Here is a 27,203-nt window from a genome sequence, read left to right on the forward strand (position 1 = left end):
TCAACCTACGATCTCCCACCACCCCCACCCCCCCTCCAAAACCGCAATCTTTCCACATTGTTGGGCAGGAAACAGAGGAAAATTATAATGAGGTCCTGCCGTTAATATCGGCAGTACTTCCGCGTCCCCAGATTTCCAGTTTTCCCCCCACTACCGTGCTTTCCCGCTCCTTCCCTGTAAATATTGGGGTCTGACATGTATAAATGGGGATTTGATTTGATTAATTCTTTATACATTTTAAAACAGATCCTTCCTCCATGTTCCACCAATTTTCTCCATTCTCCTACTCTCCTGCAAGCGTTGACTCATTGCTTGGGTATGACTCCACAAGTGTCAATTGTCCACCAGTACCTCACCCATGTCATCTATCATTAATGAGCCTAGACAATGAGTATAGGCAGGATATTCAACCATAGGCAGCATCGCGATTGAATCCGAACCTGTCCTCGCCCGACATCCACAGATGCCCACTACCAGCAGAGGTTGCTAGACAGTAAGCCTGGCTGATTTTTCTGAAGACCACAGAGGAAGCTGTAGCACTATGACTATTGCCATAGCTAAGATCAGAAAACTCAGCTCTGATCAGGGAATAAACTTGGGACCTCACCCTCCTCTTTGGCTCAGCAACTCGCTATCTTAACCAGCTGTGCCATCAGGTAGTGAGTAGCTGAGACATCTGAAGAGCCTGATTCCTTAATTTTAGGTGCACAAAATCTATGGCTGCCATACTCCCATTGCTTTTACTCGGTGGTTCCCCTGTTTGTCAACTTCTTTTCCAGCAAGGCAAATTTAAAATCAAACGTCTGAGTGAGCAGACTACCTGCGAGGGAGACAGTCGGCAAGCGACACAGCGAAAGAGGGACGTCAGAATTCAAAGGTGTCGCTGGCACAGGGGAGCTGAGAGGTGAGTATAGGGTGAGTATTTGTGGTAAGTTTGTTTTTGTTCTGTCTTGAGTATATTTCTGCTAAGTAGTTCATAGCCTATCTAATAGAGGGAAGTGCTGATTGGTGGGTAGCTGTTGAGTGTTTCTTGTTGTTTTATGTTTATTTCTGCTAAATTACCTCCATAGTCTGGTAAATAGAGGCATGGCAGGGCAGCTCAGTCCCATGATTTGCACATCCTGTGCCATGTGGGAAATCCTGGATGCTTCTTGCGGCCTGGACGACCACGTGTGCAGTAAGTGTCGCCAACTGCAGCAACTCGAGCACCGGATTTCGGAGCTTGAACGGCAGCTGGAGTCACTACAGTGCATCCGCGAGGCTGAGAAATACTTGGATAGCAGGTTTCCAGAAGTGGTCACCCCGCAGCCTCAGAATGTGCAGGCAGAGAGGAAAGGGGTGACCACCAGACAGAGAAAGAGGACCAGGCAGGTAGGGCAGGAACCCCCAGAGTGCATCTCACTCGCTAACCGGTTCACAGTTCTGAAAACTGGTGGGGGTGATGGCTCCTCTGGGGAGAGCAGCCAGAGCCAAGGCCACAGCACAACGGGTGGATCAGCTGCACAGGGGGGAGGGGAAGAAGAGTGGAAGAGCAATAGTGATAGGGGATTCATTGGTTAGGGGAACAGATAGGCGTTTCTGTGGACGCAGACGTGACTCCAAGATGGTATGTTGGCTCCCTGGTGCCAGGGTCAAGGATGTCACTGAACGACTGCAGGACACTCTGAGGGGGAAGGGTGAACAGCCAGAGGTCGTTGTCCATATCGGTACTAATGACATAGGCAGAAAGAGGGATGAGGTCCTGCAGGCAGACTATAGTGAGCTAGGAAAGAGATTAAAAAGCAGGACCTCAAAGGTAGTAAGCTCCGAATTACTCTCGGTGCCACTGAGTACAGGAATAGGAGGATAGAACAGATGAATGCATCCCTGGAGAGATGGTGCAGAAGGGAGGGCTTTAGATTCCTGAGGCATTGGAATCATCTCTGGGGAAGGTGGGACCTCAACAGAGCCGGGACCAATATTCTCGCGGGGAGGTTTGCTAGTGCTGTTGGGGAGGATTTAAACTAGCTTGGCAGGGGGATGGGCACCAACATATAGGAGTACAAAAGAGGAATAAGGTGCTTCAGAGTGTGTGTTGGATAGTACTAGAGAAGAAAGTAGTACTAGAGATGAAAGTAGTACCATATTAAATAGGAGCAGACTAAGAAAGACTACGAAAAATTCAAAAATGGGTTTAGAATGTAAGCAAATGCACAAAGTATATGGTGAATAAGGTTGGTGAGCTACAAGCACAATTAGCCGTGTGGCAATATGAGGTTGTGGATTAAAAAGTGAGGACTGGGCACTTAATATTAACGGGTACAAGGTGTTCAGAAAAGATAGGGAAAGAAAAAAGGGAGGTGGGGTGGCAGTACTGATTAAGACAGACATTTTGCAGGGTCGACAGGGCTGGGTGTGTCCATGCCAGGTGGTCTGAATGGTTTTATTCTTACTGTTTTTCATAGCGGTTTGTTACAACTGAGTGGCTTGCTAGGCCATGTCGCAGTTAAGAGTCAACCACATTGCTGTGGGTCTGGAGTCACAGACAGGCCAGACCAGGTAAGGTTTCCTTCCCTAAAGGATGTGTTTTTACGACAATCCGATAGTTTCATGGTCACTATTACTGATACTAGCTTTTTATCCCAGATTTGTTTAATTAACTGAATTGAAATTCCCCAGCTGTCGTGGTGGGATTTGACGGGCCTCTGGATTACTAGTCCAGTAACATAACCACTATGCTACCGTTCCCGATATGTGTAGTAATACCTCTGCTATCTCTTCCCTAAATTCTTTTAAAATGCATGTATGTATCCGTCCGGACCAGGGGTTTTATCCTGTTTGAGTTTGATTAGTTTATTTAATATTTCTCCTCTTTATTTTAAATGCAGTTATCTCATTTCTAATCTCATCACCCGATGTTATGTCCACCTGTTTAGTCTGCCTGGCAGATACTGAAGCAAAGTAATTATTTAATATTTCTGCCAACTCTCTATCGCTGCCTGTGATATTATCCTGTCCATCCCTTAGTGGCCCTATTCCTATCCCAACTTTCCTTTTTTTATTTATGTGCCTGTACAATATTTTACTATTTTATTTTATGATCCTTGATAATTTAATTTCATAGTTCCTTCTTGCCTTTCAAATTTTTTTTTTGATTTCTCTCCTAATCTCTTCGTATTCTCGTCATGCTGTCCGTGTACTTAGTGTATGCCTCTTTCCTTACCCTCAATTTTTCCCTTATGTCTTTATTCAACCATGGTGTCTCATTAGTGTTTAGCTTGTTCTTGTTTTTTAGCGCAATGTATTTTTCCTGGACTCTGTTGAACACCATTTTAAGTATTTCCCACTGCTGTTCTACATCGTTTGCCAATATTGTTGTCCATTTTATTTTCCCAAGTTCTATTCTGAGCCCCACAAAAATCGGCTTTACTCCAATCTATTACCCTGGTCTTCGTCATACTTATGTCCTTCTCAATTATTATCGTAAAGCATATTATATGATGGTCACTATTGCCTAGATGTTCCCCTACTTTTACTTTATATCTGCTCTGGTTCATTTCCCCATTCCTAGATCCAATAGCGAATCCTCCCTTGTTGGGCTTCTTACATATTGGGTTAGAAAGGAGTCCTGTACAAATAGTAGGAACTCCATTCCCTTATCCCCTTTACTTTTCTCTTCTGGCCAATTAATATCGGAGTAGTTGAAATCCCCCATGATTATTATTATTTTTTACTCATTTCCCTAATTTGTTTGCATAGTTCTTCCTCCACCTCTCTTCCATTATTAGGTGGTCTGTACACTACCCCTATTAGTATGATTTTATCTTTTATTATCTCTTATTTCTATCCACATGGATTCTATTTTTGTCTTGCTGATAGCTGCGTCACTTTTGTCTACTGCCATTATGCTATCCCTAATAAGTACAGCTACTCCACCTCCCCTTTTTCCCTCTATCTTTTCTATGCAGTTATATGCTGCAATGTTTAATTCCAAGTCCTGATTTTTCTGTAGCCATGTCTCAGTAATCCCTACTATGTCTGGTTCCTCGCAGCGTATTACTGCCTCCAGTTCCCCTGTTTTATTACGGACACTGGGCATTGCTGTACAGACAGTTTAACTAATTTTTAATAGCAGTTCCTCTCACTTTATCATTAACCATCTTTTTGCACTCCTGTTCTATAACACTATTTATTCCCTGGCCATCAATGTCCTCCCTTACTTTATTCTTTGCTATACTCGTTCCCGTTTTGCTTATATTTAGGCTGGTTTCATTTCTTGTAGATCCCTCCTCCCGTCTTACTAGTTAAAAGCCTTTTTTCACTTCCCTATTTACCCTTTCCGCTAGGACACGGGTTCACTATCAGGTGGCGCCCTTCCCATCGGTACAGCTCCTTCCTGTCCCAGTATTGGTGCCAGTGTCCCATGAAAAGGAACCCCTTTCCCACATGGTAATTCTCCTGATCTGACCGTTTCTATGCCAGTTTGCATGTGGCTCGGGCAATAATCCAGGGATTATTACCCTCAAGGTCCTGCTTTTTAATTTCACTAACTCCTGATACTCCCTCACCAGGACCTCCTCCCTGTTCCTACATATGTAATTTGTTTCAACATGGACCATGACAACTGGATTTACCCCCTCCCTTTCCAAATTCCTCTCCAGCGTCCTTAAGATACCCCTTACCCTGGCACCAGGTAGGCAACACACCCTTCGGGATTCTCGTTCATGACTGTAGAGGACGCTATCTATCCCCCTAATGATAGAATCCACTATCACTACCACTTCTATTCTGCTCTCTCCTCAACGTCCCCCCCCCCCCCCCCCCCGCCCTCCGCCACAACCCCAGACAGCCTTCTGAGCTGCGGTGCCTGAGTCTGTATTGTGGCCATCCTCCCAGCAGTCTTTCTCCTTGTTTTCACAGGTAGCGAGTATATCGTATCTGTTGGACAGGACCAGTGTCTGCGGACTTCCTTCTCAACCTGTGTGACTGTTTTCTGTATAAAACTATCCAGAAATTCCTCCCCCTCCCTTATGTTTCGGAGAGTGTCTAACTCGCTCTCCAGCTCAATGACTCTAAGCCGGAGTGACTAGTTCCTGCAGATGTGGGAATCTTGGACAGTCTCACTGTCCACAAACTCCCACATACTACAGTCCCAACACATAGCCTAGCCTGCCATCTCTAGTCCTTTTTACTTATTTGCTTATTGATAGCCTGAATTAATTTAATGAGTTAAAGTTTTTATTCAAGCAATTATTTATAGTTATATTAATTAATCTAGTTGTTATTAATTTAATAAAGTATTAGTTTTACACAGGATATACGGCACAGAAACAGTCCATTTGGCCCAATCAGTCCAAGCAGGCGTTTATGCTCCACTCGAGCCTCCTCCCGTCTTTTCTCATCTAACTCTATCAGCACAACCCTCTATTCTCTTCTCCCTCATATGCTTATCTAGCCTCCCCTTAAATGCATCTATGCTATTCGCTTCAACCACTCCCTGTGTTATAGTTCCCCAGCTCTTAGTTTAAACCACTGCCTAGCCTAGAGAAAAAAACATGGTCATACTCACCAACCAATCACCTACCTGCTGTCCTGTGGAGGCAAAAGCAGCACCTCCTTCCCCCTCTGCTGCAAATTCCCACTGTCTCCAAATTCCCAAGTTTAACACTCTGTTTAAGTGCACTCCATTTAAGAACACTCTGTGCGTCAGCAGATAGTGTTTACTTTTATGCCTTTGGAGCCATACCCAAGTTACAAGTGCTGTCTCCTTTGTGCTGTCATTTGTGACTTTGACAAGGGCCGTTTCAGTACTATGGCCAGGCCAGAAACCTGATTGGAGGGATTCAAACATGGAGTTGCGGGAAAGATGGGCCCAGATTTGGGAAGCGACAACACGTTCAAGGACTTTGGAGAGGAGAGGTTGGAGATGGGGCAGTAGTTTGCAAGGATAGAGGGGTCAACGGTGGGTTTTTTGCGGAGAGGGGTAATGACAGCGGAATTGGGGGGGCAGTACCTGAGGAGGGGGAATAGTTAGCAATATCAGCTAACATGGGGCCCAGGAAGAGAAGTTGAGAGGTCAACAGTTGGGTCGAGGAGCAGGAGGTGGGTCTCATGGACAGGATGAAGTCAGAGAGAGAATTGCAGGAGAGTGGATAGAATCTAGAGAATGATGTGAGTTCAGGACTACGGCAGCAGGGAACATTTGGGGAAGTTTGTCCCGATGGGCTAGGGGGAGGGAAGTGGCAGAAATGGATGGTCTCAATCTTTGTGACAAAAAAGTCCATAAGCTCCTAGCACTTACTGTTGGAGGTGAGGGTAGTGGAGGGTGGTTTAATAAGACGTTCTGTGGTGAAAAGAAGCCAGGGTTATCTGTGCATTCCTGGATGACCTTTGAATAGTGAGCAGTTTTAGCAATGGAGAGCATAACCCGCTAATGCTTTAAGCGGTCCAGCCAGATCTGGCGATGGATGGGTAAACCACTTGTTCGCCAAAGATGTTCAAATCTGCGTCCCTTGGACTTAAAGGAGTGGAGACGTGGGGAATACCAAGTGGAACAATTAGTGTGAGAGAGAGTAATGTTTCTATTGGGACAAGGGCATTAAAGGTGGTGGAGAGGGTGTGATTTAGCAAATCAGTAGCTGCAGAAGTATCATGATGAATTGTAGGCCAAAGGCTAGATAGTTATAACTCTCCTCATAACTGAAGTCCCTCATCCCTGGTAACATCCTGGTAAACCCCTTCCTTACCCTTTCTAAGGCCTTTCCATCTTTCCTGAAGGGTGGTGCCCAGAATTGTCTACAATACTCCAGCTGAGGCCTAATCAGTGATTTATAAAGTTCTAGCACAATCTCTTTGCTTTTATATTCTATTCCTCTATTTATAAACCCAAGTAACCCATATGCTTTTTTAACCACCTTCTCAATCCTGTCACCTTTAAGGATTTGAGTATATGGACACAAAGCTCTGTCTGCTCATTTACACTTTTCAAAATCGTGCCGTATACTGTCTTTCCATATAAGTCCTCCCAAAGTGCAACACTTCACACTTCTCTACATTGAACTCCATCTGCCCTGCTTCTGCCCATTTCACCATCCTGTCTGTCATCCTGAAGTCTACAACTATCCTCATCACTAACTAGTATGTTGCCAAGTTTCGTATCATCTGCAAACTTTATAATGCTGCTCCCAACACCCGAGTCCAGGTCGGTTATAAAAATTGAAAAGAGTAATGGACCCAAAACTGACCCTTGGGGAACACCACTGCAAACCACCTCCCAGTCTGAAAAACATTGATCCACCACCACTCTTTGCTTCCTGTCACTGAGCCAATTTCACATTTCATTTTCACCTAATCTAGAGCTGTCTTTTGTCTCCACTAGTCCTATCACCATCTCATCCAATTTTGAATACCTCTTAATGTCTCTTCTCTTTTGTTCTCTCCCCGCCCAGCCTCTTAATCTATTTCATTCCCTGTGCCTCTTTAGTCTTGACAAAGGGTTTTGACCCGAAACGTTGACTCTAATTTCGCTCCACAGATGTTGCCTGGCCTGCTGAGTTTTTCCAGCATTTTCTGTTGTTATTTCACATTCACACTGCCACTTTCCCCTTAATTCCATGGGCTTCCATCTTCTTAACAAGTCTCCTGTTGTTGAATGCCTTCCGAAAGTCCATACAGACATCTACTACACTACCTTGATCAACCTTCTCTGTTACCTCATCAAAGAATTCAAACAAGTTAAGTCAGACACGATTTGCCTTGTATTATCTTGCATCAGTCTTGTATTTTCAAAACTACTCCTGGTATCAATCACCTTTAAAGGTATCACCACTCAGGGGAGGGGGAGACTGTATTCCACCAGAAACACTGTTCGATAGGGATGTCTCCTCTTCTGAGAAATATATAAACCAAGCTGTGCAGGTTTAAAAACTGTTGGGATCACATGAACCATATGATAGTTGTGTTGCCTCTGTTCAACAGAGAATGGCCTCATACCTATTTTTGGATATTAATCATGTTGCACAAATGCTCGTCAACATTTTGATACCGATAAGGATTTGGGCTTGACTATTCAACTTGTGTTTGAGTGCCAGGAGTAGCATCCCAATCTCTACTCAGACAACTGCCAGCCACAGGAGATAGGACCACTAGCTCCATCATCAAAATGGGCCTTGTCTGGTCATAAGACCCAATATGGCAAGACTCCCAAAGCTGCTGTTGGTACTGCACAGATTGCATTGCATTTCTCCTACACAAGAAAAGATCTCTCTTTCTTTAAAAACAATGGTCTTTATGGAGGAATGCTTTACTTACAAGTAGTTCCCTCACCCTGGAGTGAAATGATGCTCATCTTTAAGCTATAAAGGTGAAAAATTGTTCTTTATATTCGGATAGAAAGAGATAGCTAATGCTTACCTGGTCCACCCTACCGCTGCAAAAAAAAATCTAAGATTTGGATGGCTACTTCCATGATGAAATTCCAAACAACACGTGGCTAAAGAAGTGGTGTGGGAAAGAGGGGTTCCATTTCATGGGGTACTGGCACCAGTATTGGGACAGGAAGGAACTGTACCGTTGGGATGGACTCCATCTGAATCAGTCTGGGACCAGGGTCCTAGCGGAAATAGGGCGGTCACAAGGACTTTAAACGAGTAAATGGGGGCGGGGGGGGGAGGGCTCGGGGAAATTGCAGTACAAATAGTAGTTCAAAAACAAACAAGAAGGAAGAGTAGAGTAGCAGTCAGAAATTGTGCTTTAGGCACTACAGGTAAAGGGAAAACTAAAAGATGTAAAGCGATTAAACCAGGAGAGAGAAATAAGAGTGAATAAAACATCAGCGCTGAAGGACAGGCGAGTTTGTGTGGCCCAAATAAGCGTTCTTTATACAAATGCACGAAGTATAAGAAATAAATTGAATGAACTGCAGGCACCAATTCAAATTGGAGGGTATGACATGGTAGCCATTACTGAGACATGGCTGCAAAACAGTCAGGACTGGGAGCTAAATATACCAGGTTATAGGGTCTACAGGATAGAGGGAAAATGGCAGAGGGGGAGAAGTAGCCTTAGTGATTAAGGATGAAATCATCATTTCAATGAGAAGAGAGGATTTAAAGAGATGTAAGCTGCCAGTGGAGACCTTATGGGTTGAATTAAAAAATAGGAAAGAATCTAAGACTGCAGTGGGAGTTGTGTATAGGCCCCCTGGTAGCTCTGAAATGCTAGATTGTATAAATGCAGAGATTAGACAAGCATGTAGCAAAGGCAGAGTGCTTTTACTGGGGGATTTTAACTTTCATATAGATTGGGAAAAGCAGACTACCACTTGTCAGAAATGTGAGAAGTCAAACAACACCAGGTTATAGTCCAACAGCTTCATTTGAAATCACAAGCTTTCGGAGCGCTGCTCCTTCGTCAGGTGAAGTGAAGAGATGCATATAGGCACAGCATATATAGTCAGAGAACACTGCCAGATGATTACAGGTAATCTTTCTAACTGCCCTTTATCCCAACTCGGCAGAGAGATAATCACAGCAATCAAAAGGTGTGGATGGTGTCCAAACAGGTCAGTCAGGAAAACATTACATCAAAGAACAATGAGGTGGGGTCACCAGGGGTCAAATGTTGCAGATGTTGGGGTCTGTATGAAAAACAAAAAACAAAGAACAATAATTTTAAAAAAATTTTTTTGCTGGAAATCACAGCAGGTCCGGCCGCATCTGTGTAGAGAGAACAAGCCAACGACGACTTGAGTCTGGATGACTCTACGTCAGGTGGGGTTACATGTAGCGTGACATGAACCCAAGATCCCAGTTGAGGAAATCCCAAAGAAACTAATACTGAATTGGGGACAGGGACTAAATAAAATTAACGTAAGTAAATTAACAGTAATTAAGAAAATAATGGCACAAAAGAGTGACAAATCCCCAGGGCCAGATGGTTTCCATCCCAGGGTTTTAAAGGAAGTGGGTGAGCACACTGCAGATGCCCTAACTATAATCTTCCAAAGTTCTCTAGATTCAGGAACCGTCCCTTTAGATTGGAAAATTGCACGTCACGCCGCTTTTTAAGAATAGCGAGAGAGGGAAACCAGGGAATTATAGACCAGTTAGCCTAACATCTATTGTTGGGAAATTGCTAGAGTCTATAATTAAAGAAAGGGTGACTGAACACCTCAAAATTTTTCAGTTGATCAGAGAGAGCCAGCATGATTTGTGAAAGGTAAGTCATGCCTGGCAAACCTGATTGAATTTTTTGAAGAGGTGACTAAATGAGTGGGACAGGGGAATGTCTGTGGATGTTATTTATATGGACTTCCAGATGGCATTTGATAAAGTCCCACATAAGAGACTGTTATCTAAGGGTAGAAGCTCACGGAATTGAGGGAACATTATTGACCTAGTTAGGAAATTGGTTGAGCGGCAGGAGACAGAGTTTAGGGATATTGGGTAGGTACTCAAATCGGCAGGATGAGACTAATGGTGTTCTGCAGGGATCTGTGTTGGGGCCTCAGCTATTTACAATATTTATTAACGACTTAGAAGATGGCAAAGAAAGTCATATATCCAAATTTGCCTATGGCACAAAGAAAGGCGGCATTGTAGATGAAAGCATAAAATTACAAGGGATAGATTAATGGGCAAAACTGTGGCAAATGGATTTCAATGTAAGCAATTGTGAGGTCATCCACTTTGGACCTAAAAAGGATAGAACAGGGTATTTACTAAGTGGTAAAAAGCTAAAAACAGTGGATGTCCAAAGAGACTTGGGGGGCAGGTACATACATCATTAAAATATCATGAACACGTACAGAAAATAATCAAAAAGGCTAATGGAATGCTGGCCTTTATATTTAGAGGGGTAGAAGTTATGCTGCAGCTGTACAAAGCCCTGGTTAGACCACACCTGGAGCACTGTGAGCAGTTCTGAGCACCACACCTTAGGAAGGATATATTGGCCTTGGAGGGAGTGCAGCGTAGGTTTACCAGAATGATACCTGAACTTCAAGCGTTAAGTTACGAGGAGAGATTACACAAATTATGGTTGTATTTCCTAGAATTTAGAAGGTTAATGAGTGATCTGATCGAAGTTTTCAGGATATTAAGAGGAACTGATAGTGTAGATCAAGAGAAACTATTTCCGCTGGTTGGTGATTCTAGGGGGCATAGTCCAAAAATTAGAGCCAGACCTTTCAGGGGTCAAATTAGGAAACACTTCTACACACAAAGGGTGGTAGAAGTTTGGAACTCTCTTCCGAAAACGGCAATTGATGCTAGATTAATTGTTCATTTTAAATTGGAGATTGATAGGGGGCTAAATTCAGTTGATTTGCACCTCCCATTAACGCTAACGGGGCGCAAATAAACTAGCGCCTGGACGCGACACTGCTAACGCCCCCCGTGAAATTCAGCAGGAGGTTAGTGGCAGCACTAACTGTTAGCACCGCTGGCAATGATATCATCGCCGTGCGCAGCGCCTCAGCTGTAATATTGGGTGGCGCCTCCCGACTTACTGCCGGACGCTATGTCCACTGGGGTCGGGGGCCTACCTGCGGCCGGGGCGGCGCTAGTTAAAGGGGAGGTGGCAGGCAGCCATTTTTGTTGCTGGCCACCTGCCAGCACCCGCCCCCGTTGCTGTCCCCGGCCCCCGTGAAGTGCCAGCTGCTTTCCGTGAGCTCAGCATTCCTCGAGTGTCGGGCTCGTTTGCCGGTGCTCCTGATCCCTGGTGGCCCAGCTGGGCACCAGGACACATTGCGCCAGGCCCCTCCCCTTTAATAAGGGGAGGAAGGCCTGCAGTACCGCAGCGGCCCAAGAGGGACGCGGGGCGCTTCCAGTAGCACCCCATCTCCCTCTCGGGGCGCTACCTGGGAAAATCGGCTGCGGGGGCGCTAACTTTTTTGGGGTGCTAACATTAGCGCCCTGGCGAAGGTAGCACTTACACCATAGATTTTTGTTAACCAAAGGTATTAAGGAATATGGAACAAAGGTGAGTATATGGAGTTAGGTCGCAGATCAGCCATGATCTCACTGAATGGCGGAGAAGGCCCGAGGGGCTGAATGGCCTACAACTGTTCCTATTTTTTTTATTAAAAAGGTTAAAATAGGTGCCTCTCAACTTCTAAAAGCCAGTAGAAATTCATATTCAAGCCCAGTACCTGGGCTTCAACTAGTGATGACAGTAGTGTGAAGTGAGCAACCATGAATCTTTTTTTATTCATTCATGGGATGTGGGCATTGTTGGCAAGGCCAGCATTTATTGTCCATCCCTAGTTGCCCTTGAGAAGATGGTGGTGAGCCACCTTCTTGAACCGCTGCAGTCCGTGTGGTGAAGGTACTCCCACAGTGCTATTAGGGAGGGAGTTCCAGCAACGATGAAGGAATGGCGACATACTTCCAAGTCAGGATGGTGGTGTTGTTCCCATGCGCCTGCTGCCCTTGTCCTTCTAGGTGGTAGATGTCGCGGGTTTGGGAGGTGCTGCTGAATCCTTGGTGAGGTGCTGCAGTGCATCTTGTAGATGGCACACACTGCAGCTACGTTGCGCTGGTGGTGGAGGGAGTGAATGTTTAAAGTGGTGGATGGGGTGCCAATCAAGCAAGCTGCTTTGTCTTGGATGGTGTCGAGCTGCACTCATCCAGGCAAGTGGAGAGTATTCCATCACACTCCTGACTTGTGTCTTATAGATGGTGGAAAGGCTTTGGGGAGTCAGGAGGTGAGACACTCGGTGCAGAATACCCAGCCTCTGACCTGTTCTTGTTGCCACAGTATTTATGTGGCTGGTCCAGTTAAGTTACTGGTCAATGGTGACCCCCAGGATGTTGATGGTGGGGGATTCGGTTATGGTAATGCCGTTGAATGTCAAGGGTCAGTGGTTAGATGCTCGCATGTTGTAGATAGATTACCTGGCAATTGTGTGGCGCGAATGTTACTTGCCACTTATCAGCCTGAATGTCGTCCAGGTCTTGCTGCATGCGGGCATGGACTGCTTCATTATCTGAGTTGTAAATGGCACTGAATACTCTGCAGTCATCAGCGAACATCCCCACTTCTGGCCTTATGATGGAGGGTAGGTCATTGATGAAGCAACTGAAAATGGTTGGGCCTAGGACACTGCCCTGAGGAACTCCTGCAGCAATGTCCTAGGGCTGCGATGATTGACCTCCAACCACCACAACCATCTTCCTTTGTGCTAGGTATGACTCCATACCTGCTTTAATAAAAATAAAGGCCTTCCAAAAAAAAAGTCTGAAGTAATGAGATGTTCATTTTGAAGAACCAGACATTGGCAACTAGCTTTTCAAGCAGACATGAAATGATTTGTCAGCTGTCAGTTGTTCTAGTAAGTAGATGGAATCGTATTTATGTTGTAAAATATTTGAAAATTAAACCAGTCGCAAAATACAGCTTCTAAAGCTTTCACACATACACACAAACTGCTGACTGTTTACTATTCCACAGACTCTAATGATTTTGTTTACCTCTCATCAGATATGGGCATTACGAATTTCAGATCTGCACTAGATATTCTATTGGGTACAGCGTTGCAAATCTCTGCAATAAAGTATCCCATGTTCTCCATGATATGGAGAATACCTATACTACCCAATATCTAGTCATACAATAGCATGACCCAGGAGTCATAACAATGAAAACCACTGAGTGTGTACTGGAAGCTCGCATGTCCCCACGTGTATTTCTCCTATCTTGTGAACAGCAGGCCGATGAGTCAGATCAGGCTAACTGTAAACTAATAAGGTGGTTTATTTACATGTAATATATGTACAACTGTTTTCACTGAAATTAAATCTAATTCCTATCGCTCCTTGTAACATCAAAAACAATTTACGCAAGCTTATGTCCTACTACAGGTCTAGCTTGACTTACAAGTCAGTATTTACTGAACTGACTGGCTCTGAACCGAGAAGATCTCTTGTTCTGTGACTTCACAGAATCACAGAAACCCCACAGTGCATATAGAGGCCATTTCGGCCCATCGAGCCTGCACCGACACATATCCCACCCTATCCCCGTAACCCCACGTATTTAATCCCCCTAACACTAAGGGTCAATTTTTATCATAGCCAATCAACCTAACCCGCACATCTTTTGGATGTGCTTCTGAAGACGATGCTTGTGTCCCAGCTAGACAGGAATCCTCCCCCAGCTCTCCGTGCTTAGGGATTGGCCAGTTGCGTTGCCAATCAAGCTGCTCTCCTACGTGTGGACTCCTGACAGCTGCCCCCACCCCAAACCTTGTTGGGCTCAAATGAAACCAATCCAACATATTAGGTGTCACTAGAATGCCTTAACAAACTCTACTGTCTCGAGCTGACATAGAAAGAACAAAATTACATTTAAATGCACCTTTTACAAGCTCAGGATGTCCCAATATGCTTTACAGCCAATGAAGTACTCTAACTAACGTGTAGATTTCAGTTGCTTGTACTGTAGATACTTCTGCTGGAGGTAACAGTGCTTCAGTTTATGTTTAGTAGTTATAGGTTATAACGCTGCAGAGTTCCTCAGGGCAGTGTCCTAGGCCCAACCATCTTCAGCTGCTTCATCAATGACCTTCCCTCCATCATAAGGCCAGAAGTGGGGATGTTCGCTGATGACTGTTGGTGGTAACAATGGACAATAAAATCCCCCCGCCCACTATTTAATGGAGGAATTGTCCTGTTTAAAATGAAAGAACTTGCATTTATATAGCACCTTTTATGAGCTCAGCCAATTAAGTATTTGAAGTGTGGTCGCTGTTGTAATGTAGGGAAACGCGGCAGCCAATTTGTGCACAGCAAGATCCCACAAACAGCAATCAAGTAATGACCAGATAATCTGTTTCAGTGATGTTGGTTGAGGGATAAATATTGGCCAGGACAAAGGTGAGAACTACCCCGCTCTTCAAATAGTGTCATGGGATCTTTTACATCCACCTGAGAGGGCAGACGGGACCTTGGTTTAAGGGCCTTCAGTACATGGTATGCCGTATGAATTTAATCTCTTGTCAGCTGAACTTAATTTATTGTCATTAAGTTAAATCCAAATCTCTCCTCGACAAAATAGTCAAAAATTTCAAAATACAACAGTGGGTTACTTACACGTTACTTCATTTGATACAGCTCTTAACCAAGAGTACGAAGGAATTTCAAAATGTGCTTCTTTTTCCACGGAACAGCTGCAAATGGGGGTTTGTGTAAATTCAGTGGAAGTAAGTAGTAGAGTACCCATATCTGTTGTGTCATGGAGTTCTAGGATTTGGCATTTCCCTAACTGTTCCACACCACAAATCATCCGAGCTATCTGATGTAGGCACCAAGTAGAGGTTGGGCAGAACTAGAGAAAGTTGTCTAAATTTGCTTTTCACACACTCCCTATTGAATGGTGACAGATAGAGGTGTGGTAGCAGGCTACATGACTGTCCTCTCTCAACAGAAAAACTGTATATAATTCAACAGATCTAAAGTAAAGAATAAAATACATTAAATAAGGCAAAAAGTTATAAAGTAGAATTCAAGAAATGCAAGGATTATTTAATTTATGTACTATGAGTGTAGAGTAAAAGTGTTTTTTTTATTGTGTTGCTGACATTTTCAAGTAGTTTTCAACCCAGCAGTAATTCCTTGTTGTATACCAAGTGGTATTAGGCCTTCTAAAAGCTTTCACTTTTAATCTAAAAGGACATAACTTATGAAGCATCATTGATTTTTTTTGACAAAATTCATTCCTAATTATTAAATCAACAGTAGAACTCTTAGCCGAGAAAACGTTATGAAATTGTAGCAGTGTAAAATGTTGAATTAGGACACATCAGGCTTTCAAACTTGTTGGGCTTGAAAGAAAAAGACTTGTATTTATGTAGCGCCTTTCACAACCTCAGCATGGCCCAAAGCACTTTACAGCCAATGAAGTACTTTTGAAGCATAGTCACTGTTGTAATGTAGCAGCTAATTTTTGCTTAGCAAGGTCTCACAAACAGCAATGTGATATTGACCAGATCATCTGTTTTTCAGTGATGTTGATTGAGGGATAAATATTGGCCAGGACACTGGGAGAATTCCCCATCTCTTAATAGTACCGTGAGATCTTTTATGCCCACCTGAGAGGGCAGACGGGGCCTCGATTTAACATCTCATCCGAAAGACAGCACTGCGACAGTGCATTCAGTACTACACTGAGAGCTGGAGTGGGATTTGAATCCACAACTTTTTGACTCCAGTGAGAGTGCTACCAACTGAGCCACAGCTGACACCTGGTGGTAACCATGTACAGATACTGCCTCATTTTCAGCTCCATTCAGTTTTTAACCTCGTCTGATGGAATGATAAGCTGTAAAGATGTGCAAATTTACATTTAAACAGAAAATTGAGCCATTTTACCTGCTTACTGGAGAATAGTAACAGATGGTAGGCTACCCTTTTCCACCGATAACACAACATTCCTGTTTATCTACAACAGAATGCATTCAAAGGCACAGACTGTAGTGTATGTAACCTGTACCACCTTAAGAGGATACCTTAAGGTGATGGACTACTTTTTGATGGCTCCTGTACATTGTAGTACCGGTGGTGACCACACCCTGCGGAGCAAAGTGTATCTCAGTTCAGCCCTGACCCTCAATCACTAAAGACCTGTTTACTTACTTCTGTAGTCTGTGTCCTGTTATTCAGTATAACTGCAATTGAAAACACAGACTCAACAGTGGCGACGAGTCTGATCTTACCTAGCGGCAGTTTTGCATCAAAGGAAGCTTCGTCCGCAGAAACGGGCGTCGAACAAGGGCATTCGCCCTCAACATTCTGCTGAGCACTGCATCGCACGGGAGGCCATCGGGAACCTGGGTTGGTTTCTGGCCACGAAGTCAAACATCAGTGAGCATCCCTTCGACGACAGCGGCGGGTAAGCCCGATCGAGCGGCACGGGGGGGGGGGGGGAAGTCGGCAGAGTTGTCAGTGGGAGAAGGGGAGGGAAAACGACGAAAAGGGCAGAGAACACGACCGCAGCCGGTGTCAGGGGCCGGACTGCAATCGGGGCAGAGACGCGCAGCAGCCAGAAAAGCGTTTGTGGCCACAAGGACTGCGGGAGCGGCGGGGAACAAGAGCAGCAGCGCAGGGGAAAATAAAGGACCGCTGGGAGGCGTGGACGGCAACAGCACGGGAATCGCCATTTTGAGTCGGCGGGGGAAGACAAGCGCGGGAAAAGCCGCCATCTTAAATAGAAAAAAAAAAAAAATAATAATAATATCCGAAGGGAAAGGTGAAACTCAGCAAGGATGCCAAAAACGGGAAACATCACCGCTTTTGATAACGATGTGGAAGATTGGGCCACTTATGTGGAACGCATCGAAGTTTACTGTACAACGAATGAGGTACCAGATGATAAGAAAGCACTAACCCTATTAAACTCAATGGGTGCGAAGACGTACGGGTTATTAAGGAACCTTGTAACACCAGACAAACCAGTAGGGAAGAATTTTGCGGATATTGTTACTATCCTGCAGGAGCATTTAAACCCCACGCCGCTGCTGATAGCGGAACGATTTAAATTCTACAAAAGAATTCAACTTAAAGAAGAAAGCAATGCTGAATTCCTAACAGAACTGCGCAAGTTATCAAAGTACTGCCAGTTTGGAACAGGACTAGCAGACGTACTGAGAGATAAGTTTGTGTGTGGGCTCCTAAGGGAAGGAACCCAGAAGCGACTGCTAGAGGAAAAGGACCTTACGCTGGACAAAGCTTTCAGCATTGCAGCATCCCACGAGGCAGCAGCACGGGGCGCTGCAGAGATACAGCAAAGGCCATTGGAATTCAGCACCAATGAAATGGCATTTGGCACAGTAAAGTGCTATCGTTGTGGAAGGACAACGCATGACCAGAACCAGTGCTGGTTCAAAGATAAAGAATGCAGGCAATGTGGCAAACTTGGTCACATAGCGACAGTATGCCGGTCAGGAAAGAAGACCAGCAGCAAAAAGTCACCGCAGGAGAAGTACAAAAAAGTACACAAGGTGACAAGAGAACAGTTCGGATGAACAGAATACGGATTCAGACTCCAGCAGTAAGCAACTGGGTTGTCTGAAAATACATAATGTGGGTAACACAGCAGACCACCAAACTATCTGGGTCATGCTTCGGATAGCAGGAGTCCAAGTGAAGATGGAATTGGACACTGGGTCGGCATTAACGGTCATGAATAAGCAAGATTACAAAAGGTTATTCTCGCACATTCCCCTGAGGGATACGGAGATTGTATTGAAAACATACACAGGGCAAATAGTATACCCCAAAGGAAAGATAAAAGTAAACGTGGTCTACAATGGTAAAGAAAGTCAGAAAATGGACTTGTATGTGTTACCTGATGGAGGTCCGCCACTACTGGGACAGGAATGGATCCGGAGAATAAATGTGGACTGGCATTCCATACAAGCACTGACTGTAGATGCCTGTAAGGAGGACGACATCAAACCTAAACGACTGTCCAAAATCTTAGACGATGCTAAGGAGGTGTTCCAACAGGGACTTGGAACACTGAAAGGAATTACGGCAACCATCAAGGTTGAAGAACATGCAAACCCAAAATTTTTCAAAGCCAGATGCGATACGACCTGCTATGGAAGCAGAGCTGGAAGGGCTAGAACGTTCAGGGGTGCTGTCCAAGGTGGACTGGAGCGAATGGGCTACACCCATTGTTCCTGTCATGAAGCGTTCGTTGAGCAACAAGCCGGGGGAACCTGGGAAGGTTCGCATCTGTGGCGATTTCAAGATCACTGTTAATCCGGTTCTTCACACGGTGCAATAACCGCTTCCGCGGATTGAAGATATCTTCGCTTCGCTGTCTGACGGGAAACACTTCACTAAGATAGACCTGGCGCAGGCGTACCTATAGATGGAAGTTGATGAAGCATCACGTCAGTATCTCACGATCAACATGCATAAGGGCTTATATCGGTATAATAGACTGGTTTTTGGAGTGGCATCGGCTCCAGCGATTTGGCAAAGGGCCATGGAGCAGGTATTGCAGGGAATTCCAGGCACACAATGCTACCTGGATGACATCCTGATTACAGGAGATAACGATAAGGATCACCTCGCGAATTTGGAGCAGGTGCTCATCAGATTGAAAGAATATGGGCTCAGAGTTAATCGCCAGAAATGCGAGTTCTTTCAAAAGTGAATCTCGTACTGCGGCCACGTCATTGACCGGGAGGGGCTCCATAAGTCACCTGACAAGATCGAAGCTGTTGTAAAAGCTCCTGCAGCAGAAAATGTATCCCAGTTGAGGTCGTTCCTCGGGTTGGTTAACTATTACCACAAGTTTCTTCCAAATTTATCCACGGTGTTACACCCGCTAAACACTCTTTTGCAAATGGGAATACCATGGAAGTGGAGCGATGATTGTAAGCGGGCTTTTCAAAAGAGCAAGGCACTGATCACCTCTAAGGAAGTGTTGGCTCACTTTAACCCAACGCTGCCTATTCGCTTAGCTTGTGATGCTTCTTCCATATGGTATCGGGGCAGTGCTCTCACATAAGTTTCCAGATGGCTCGGAAAGGCCAGTCGCTTTCGCATCCAGATCATTGACCTCCGCTGAACGCAACTATGCTCAGATAGATAGGGAGGCTCTCAGCCTCGTGTGGGGAGTTAAGAAATTTAACCATTACCTGCAAGGCCAAAAGTTTACGCTGCTGACAGATCACCAGCCGTTGGTTTCTATTTTCAACCCTAAGAAGGGTGTTCCGGTAATGACGGCGCAGAGGCTTCAGAGATGGTCCCTTTTCCTAGGGGCACATCAATATGATATTGAATTCAAAGGTACAAAGCAACATGGTAATGCTGATGGGCTGTTGCGCCTGCCACTACCTACAGTGGAAGAGGCACCGGCAGTTGACCCTGTCGAGATATTTCACTCGACCATCATCGAATGCTTACCAGTCACCAATGCGGGTATTGAGAGAGAGACCCGAAATGACCCGACACTGTCTCGGGTCTACGACTTGACAGTGAAGGGATGGCCAGCACATGGCGAACCACTGTTACCAGCATTCTCAGCCAGACGAGAACAGCTGTCCGTATGTCAAGGAACATTGATGTATGGAACAAGGGTGATTATTCCTCCTAAATTAAGAGAGAGAGTTCTGAAAGAATTGCACGAAAGTCATCTGGGGGGAGTCAAGATGAAAAGCCTTGCTAGGGCTTATGTGTGGTGGCCAGATATCGACAAACAAATAGAGGATCTGACTAAAAGCTGCTCAGGGTGCCAAAAAGTTCAAAATGCACCTCCAATTGCACCGCTGCATCCGTGGGAATGGCCTTCAGCCCCATGGCAACGTGTGCATATCGACTTTGCAGGTCCATTCATGGATTCCATGTTTTTGATAGCAGTAGACGCACATTCTAAATGGCCAGAAGTGATTAAGATGTCGACCACTACCTCTGAGAAGACGATCGCAGTTCTAAGAACCATATTTGCAAGGAATGGGTTGCCGGAGCAAATATGTTCAGACAACGGACCACAGTTCGTGTCAGAAGAATTCCAGAAATTCATGAAAAAGAATGGGGTGAAACACTATACATCTGCCCCATATCATCCGGCTACAAATGGGTTGGCCGAGAGATTTGTACAAACGTTCAAAAAGGCGATAAAGGCCATGAGTGAAGACCATATTCCACTACAACACAAGGTGGACAATTTCCTGATGGCGTATCGAAACGCCACGCATGCAGTGACAAATCAAAGCCCTGCCATAATGTTCTATAACAGAAGGTTGCGGTCACGGTTGGATTTGTTAAAACCCAATGTGCGACGGGAAGTCGAAAACAAGCAATTCCAGCATGTAAATAACAAGGCCACTCGTAGTTTCAAAATAGGACAACCAGTGTTGGCCAGGGACTATAGGGATGATAAATGGCAACCTGGAACAATTCGTGCACGACAAGGACCCTTGATGGACATGGTAGACGTTGGAGAGAACGTAATACGACGTCATGCTGACCAACTTGTGGAATCAAGAACAAGGGTCGACCCCATGTCTACGGCAGAGACACCAGTGGAAGAATTTATTGAGCCTGTAGCATCTACCTCAGACTCGAACGTACATGATGATGTTCAATCCATAGGAGATCAAGTGGATGAGTCACTCCAGCAACGAGAACCAGAGACCCCTGAAAGGCGTTATCCGGGCCGGATCAGGAGGCCTCCTCAGAGACTGAATCTTTGAACAGTTTTGTGTGTAAATTGTATATATGTTATCCATGTAATGTTTAATTTGGGGTGTACACTGTTAAGCTAAAAGGGGAAGAATTGTCGTGTATGTAACCTGTACCACCTTAAGAGGATGGACTACTTTTTGATGGCTCCTGTACATTGTAGTACCGGTGGTGACCACACCGGTATATAAACCCTGCGGAGCAAAGTGTATCTCAGTTCAGCCCTGATCCTCAATCACTAAAGACCTGTTTACTTACTTCTGTGGTCTGTGTCCTGTTATTCAGTATAACTGCAATTGAAAACACAGACTCAACACAGACCATCACTGTCAAAAAAAAGTTCACAAATATTCAAGAGTATACAAGAAGTAAATAAGATGAGACGGCTACTAAAGTGAAACTTCAACACAATAAAAAAAGGGGGGGAGTGCACACAAAAGCCAAAGGCTAACAAGGACATAAATCACTTAACCAAAGATCTTTTCATAATTGTTCAATCTAAGAGTGAGCATGACACCACCTCAGAATCTGCTGCTGAATCTGGTAACCGATTAAAAAAGACTGAATATTTTGTCAATCATAAACCAGTAAGATCACAGCAATGCTTACAAAATCTCTAATATGGAGTAGTCTTGTAAACAATCTTCAAACAACATCACAGATCCATAATTATTTCTGTACCATGTAAAGTTGTGGCTTTCTTCTCCAACAGTTATTATAAACACATTATATATAGTTCAAAGATGATAATGCAAGTATCTCTTGCCTCTCCACAGATGAACTCACAACATCCAGCACTGAGTTGCTGCACGGTGCCATCACAGTTTCTGAGGACAACAGGAAAAGCTACCAATGACTAGCAGAAGACACTACTCCAATAGCCACAGAATTCAAGTCCACATGGGCAACTGTGCTGCTGAGAAGCAGAACACTGTAATATGACTGGATCATCCACATGGGGTTTCAATGGATTATATTATGCAAGCGAAAGGTTATTACAATGGGCCTAAGATGCATTGACCAATATCCCAGCCTCACACCTGGGGCACACTAGGGGCAGCAATGCAAAATATCTAGCCTGGAGTCTGGTGATATGACCATATTGCATTACAGTGTACATTTAGCCTGGTATATATGGAAGACATATCATTTATATTTCTGTCACCCTTGTCCTCTGAAATGGCGGCTTCATATAGCAGCTCATATAGCAATTGATTCCCTAATCAAACTACTCAATGCAGGTGTGTAAAACCAGCAGGCCTCTGTCCTTGAGCTCCAGGATGTGGATATTCAGAGTTCTCAAGCTCTCTAAGGGCCATTCTGCACGGATTGCAAGGCAAAGCCTAGCTACCGTCCCCACCCGCCAAATCAGAGCACCAACACATGGGTGATCCTTTGAGTGATGAGTCCTCCCAAAGCTTCCAAGCCGGTCCTAAGGCTATGCGGGAATAAAATATAGTTTCAGTATATATTCTTCATAATATGCCCAACACAGTGGACTTTAAGATATTTATACATATTTATACAGAAGTAAACAAAAATGTGGAAGTGAACCTTTGTAAAGATATGTTTACTCTTAGGGCTTAATCTATTTTCCTTTTTGTGACATTCTGCAGTGAGGTTGGCTACACTGTTGTGTAATGAGTGGAAATAAAACAAATATTTATTTACTTGTAGACTGCATCTGTTTACTTAACTAAATAGCTTATTTTTATCTCTTCTAGGTCCTGTGTTATCCTTTCGCTTACATTATCAGAAACTAACAATATGGTGTCCCGTCCCTCTGCAAGATGCAAATCTCAGTGCCAGGAACATTCAACTACGTTAGACGTCCTTTTACTCCTGGTCCTGATTTCCTAAATATATTCATGCAGGAAGTAATTTAAGACTTTGCCAAATCTTGCATCACAATTTTTTGTTCAAGAATGTTATAAATGCAAACATTCCTTAAGTACATCATATGTGCGATATAGAGTAAATAGATTTGTTACAAATGTGACAGAGGGCAGCAACATAACTAAAACTCAATCAGGTTGTCATGCATCAGTACAGCATAAAGGCCTAGAAATTCAGTTATTAGCGCCAGCCGCTAGCGCCTTAGGAGGAGGAGAAGTAGGGCGCTAAGCGGCTAGCGCCCGGGCGCGGTGCGATCTGCGCTTCTTGCGAACTTGAGTCAAGATTTAGCGGCGGCGCAAAACCGCAGCACCCGCTCAGATGCGCGCGCAGATCCTGACGTCATTTCATGGTGCAACGCCCTTGGTGCGCCCCGATCCGGAACTTCAGTGGCGCCCCCCTTCTGTGCGCCTGGCGCCCCTAGCGACTGGTAGAGGGGAACGGTTCCCAGTCGCTGCGGGGCGCGCTATTTAAAGGGGACTCCTCCTGCATTATAAGTGGCAGCTATTTTGTGCCAAGCCTTCTGTGTGAGAGACAGATATTTGGAGAGAGACAAAAGGAGAGAGCTTTCTGCTTTGACTCAGCGCTCGCACAGGTACTTCTGGCTTCAGGCCAGAGCTTTGCACTTGGATTTAATTTTCAGTGCCATAGCCTTGAGTCGCCACATATAATGGGGACTGCAATGGGTGGAAACGTTGGCTTTCTGCATTGCATTCAAAGGGCTCAGAGACGCCGTGAGAGAGTGCCAATCATGGCCAGACGGAGAAGGGCCAACAGGCGTAGGCACAGGGGGCCTTACCCACCCAGGGTATACCGCCAGCAGTTCTCATATCTGAACATGTTTGAGGAGCAGTGTGTTCGGAAGCTGCGATTCAGAAGGGAGGTGGTCACTGAGATCTGCCACCTGCTTCGCAGAGATCTGCAGCCACAGCTGAAAAGCAGGACGTCTCTGTCGGTGGCAGTGAAGGTGACGGTGGCTCTCAACTTCTATGCCACCGGCTCCTTTCAATCCGCTACTGGGGACATTGCCAACATCTCCCAGTTCGCGGTACATTGCTGCATCCGCCAGGTGACCAATGCCCTTTTCAGAAGGAGACGTCAGTACATCTCCTTCCCCATGACCCTGGACAAGCAGCAAGAGCGTGCAATGGGATTTGGAAGAATAGCGGGCTTCCCCATGGTCCAGGGCGCCATTGACTGCATGCATGTGGCTTTACGGGCACCTCTACAGAATGCCGAGGATTACCGCAACTGGAAGGGCTACCATTCGCTCAACGTCCAGTTGGTGTGTGACCACAGGCAGCTCATACTAGCTGTCAAAGCCCGCTGTCCAGGCAGCAGCCACAATGCCTTCATCCTGCGCCAGACTTCTGTGGCAGACATTTTCGAAGCCCAGGCTCACCCACGAGGATGGCTTCTCGGGGACAAGGGCTATCCTTTGTGCACCTGGCTGATGACCCCGCTCCGTGCGCCCAGCACCCCTGCTGAAGAGCGATACAATGACAGCCATCAAGCTACCAGGAACATCATTGAGTACACAATCGGCGTGCTCAGGCAACGGTTCCGCTGTCTGGACCGTTCCGGAGGAGCCCTACAGTACTCGCCTGAGCGAGTCTCCCATTTCGTTGTAGTGTGCTGCATGCTGCACAACCTGGCTATCCTCAGGACTCAGCCACTGCCAGCAGACATTGGAGGACCACCAGAGGAGGAGGAGGAGGAGCACCAAGACGGCAGGGAGGCACAAAGTGCAAGGGCCATCCGTCGGCGGCTTATTGCAACTCGGTTCTAGGCCCCTTCTCAGGGAATGGCTTGTGCCAATGAAAGAACATGAATGGAGCCGCTCCGCAAACCCTCAGCCGGTCAAGGCAACAAATAGTTCAAAGTGCAAACATGGACAATGTGAATAAAGAAATTTTTTTATTGTGCAAACTCTGTGCCCTTCCTGCATGACAAACTAATTCAGATAAAACCCCCAAAAAACAGTCAGAGACATAACTGGCTCGCATAACCTTCAGAAAATGAAAAAAACAATTAAACAAAAATGACCATGATCCTCGGCCTTCATATAAAAAACAAACACAACATTCCCGGCCCTCATATAAAAAACAAACACAACATTCCCAGCCCTCATATAAAAAACACAACATTCTTGGTTTTCATATAAAAAACAAACACAACAGTCTCGGCCTTCGTATATAAAAAAAACATTCTCGGCCTTCATATATAAACACATTTGGCCACACCTACTTTTTCCCTTGCGAGGGTGATCTGCCTCGCTTCCGCGAGTGGCCCCTTCCCACCCTGCTCAATGGGACCCCAGTGGCTGCAGCAAGGCTGGGGGAAGGCTGCTGACGGTCAGATGGTGAGACAGCAGATGCCCTTGGGGGACGGCCTGGACCAGCTCTGGGCCTGGAGGGCCCGGCTGCTGACTGCTCCAACTCTGCTTGGGTGGCAGCAGTCTGTCCTACGGGTGATGGCAGCTGCAGTGGAGGAGTGACAATGTTGGCAGCAGGAATGCTGCCAACCTGACAGAGCACAGGCTGATACACTGGCACTCGCACGGGCCAGCACTGCAGCATGCGCAGCAATCTGCTGAAGCACAGACTGCTGGGCTGCTGCGGCGCGGCGAGGGCCCCGGCGATGCCTGGCCGATCCAGCGAGGGTGGCAGCAGTTAGTGCCCATGTGGCCCTGATCTGTGTCTGCATCAGACCAGCCAGTGAATGCATGGCACGACTGAGCACTTGGCTGGAAGCTGCCTGTGATGCAGCGAAGTCCTGCTGACTCCTAGCCTGTGCTGCCGCGAAGTCCTGCAGACTCCTTGCCAGTGACTCTACGGAGTCAGGCATCCTTGCCACTGCAGCCATGAGCTCAGTGTGCCTGCGCTCAGCCTGGGCGCCCATTTCACCAAGGAGCCGCACCTCCTCTGCGCTCACCGTAGCAGGACTGGAGGCCGCACTCATCCTCCGGGGAGAAGGCCGCCGAGCTTCCCCACCCCTCCCGCGTTGTTGCAGCCTGCTGGGCCCCGGAGCTTCACTCTTCAGCCTCAGACCCTTCCCCCTGCTCCTCTCCAGGGATGACGTGTCCCCATCATGGCCATGGGCTGCCTCGGCTGAGGGTGGCACTGATGGGCTGGCTTCCTCTTCCTCCTCCTCGAATTCAGAATCACTGACAGTGGCAGCTTGAGGGGCCACCTCCTCACCTGGCGAATCAGCATCTGAAAGCAGGGAGGCACAAGAGTTGCTTTAGAGTGAGGACAGGGCGGCAGCGAGGGAGGCATGAGTGCTGCTATGCACTGCATTGGTTCAATAGTGGCAAAGGATGCTGGTGTGAAGCACAAGTGGAAAGAGAGAGGTCAAAAAGGTGATGACCTTACCATTGCTGTCCAGAACAGGGTCGGCATCTCCACTGGCGACGGGGCCAATCAGCCGGCCTGCCATAATGCGCTCCACACGCTGCTCCAGGTCACTGAGCTCTTTCAGGTCAGGACGGCCTCCCCCAGTCTGTAGCTGCTGCCTGCGATTGTGGGCCAGCTTGCCCTGCAAGAGAAAGGACGGCCTCTAACTACAGTGTCAAGCCCTGATCTTGCCTGCACTGCCTCCCATGGTCGATTAGCCCCGACAGTGTCAAGCCCTGATCTTGCCTGCACTGCCTCCCATGGTGGAATAGCCCTGACAGTGTCAAGCCCTCATCTTGCCTGCACTGCCTCCCATGGTGGAATAGCCCTGACAGTGTGTAAAGTGCTGAATGTGCAAGTGGTTTTCATGAGAGTCCCATAACTCTTGGATGAGGGCTGGGCATTGGGGCTTTCAGGTCCCTTTGGCCAGAAACTTAGGTGCACATGCAGGGATGAAGAGGACAGTGGAAAGGGTACTCACCCTGACAACCCGAGTGAGGTCATTGAACTTTTTTCTGCATTGAACTGGAGTCCTGGCAACGATGCTGTTGGTGGTCACCCTGTTTGCCACCTTCCTCCAGGCTTTTTGGTACTCGCTGGGAAGCGGCCTCCTCCCACTGTCAGGGAAGAGGACAGGTCGCCTGCGCTCCACTGCGCCAACCAGTAGCCTCAGGGCACCCTCGGTGAAGCGCTCTGCTCGCTCCCTAGCCTTCTCCATTGTCCTGGGCGTTGAACTGTT

At 46.1% G+C, this 27,203-nt stretch overlaps 2 protein-coding genes across 2 annotated transcripts in view; one reads left to right on the forward strand and one right to left on the reverse strand.

Annotated features, from left to right (window-relative positions):
- The window catches only part of LOC147109679 (uncharacterized), a 52,581-nt gene extending 29,735 nt beyond the window's left edge, over positions 1 to 22,846 (forward strand). Inside the window, exon 2 of the mRNA XM_086003778.1 lies at positions 21,953 to 22,846. The gene's annotated coding sequence lies outside the window, so the exon portion shown is untranslated. The remainder of the gene's footprint in view (positions 1 to 21,952) is intronic.
- The window catches only part of LOC147109680 (uncharacterized), a 396,101-nt gene continuing 378,049 nt past the window's right edge, over positions 9,152 to 27,203 (reverse strand). The window contains exon 14 of the mRNA XM_086003764.1: positions 9,152 to 9,616. The gene's annotated coding sequence lies outside the window, so the exon portion shown is untranslated. The remainder of the gene's footprint in view (positions 9,617 to 27,203) is intronic.

Source organism: Somniosus microcephalus, chromosome 12 (assembly GCF_052327205.1).
Source record: "Somniosus microcephalus isolate GS21.2 chromosome 12, FLI_Smic_1.0, whole genome shotgun sequence".
In the NCBI taxonomy this organism is placed as follows: Eukaryota; Metazoa; Chordata; class Chondrichthyes; order Squaliformes; family Somniosidae; genus Somniosus; species Somniosus microcephalus.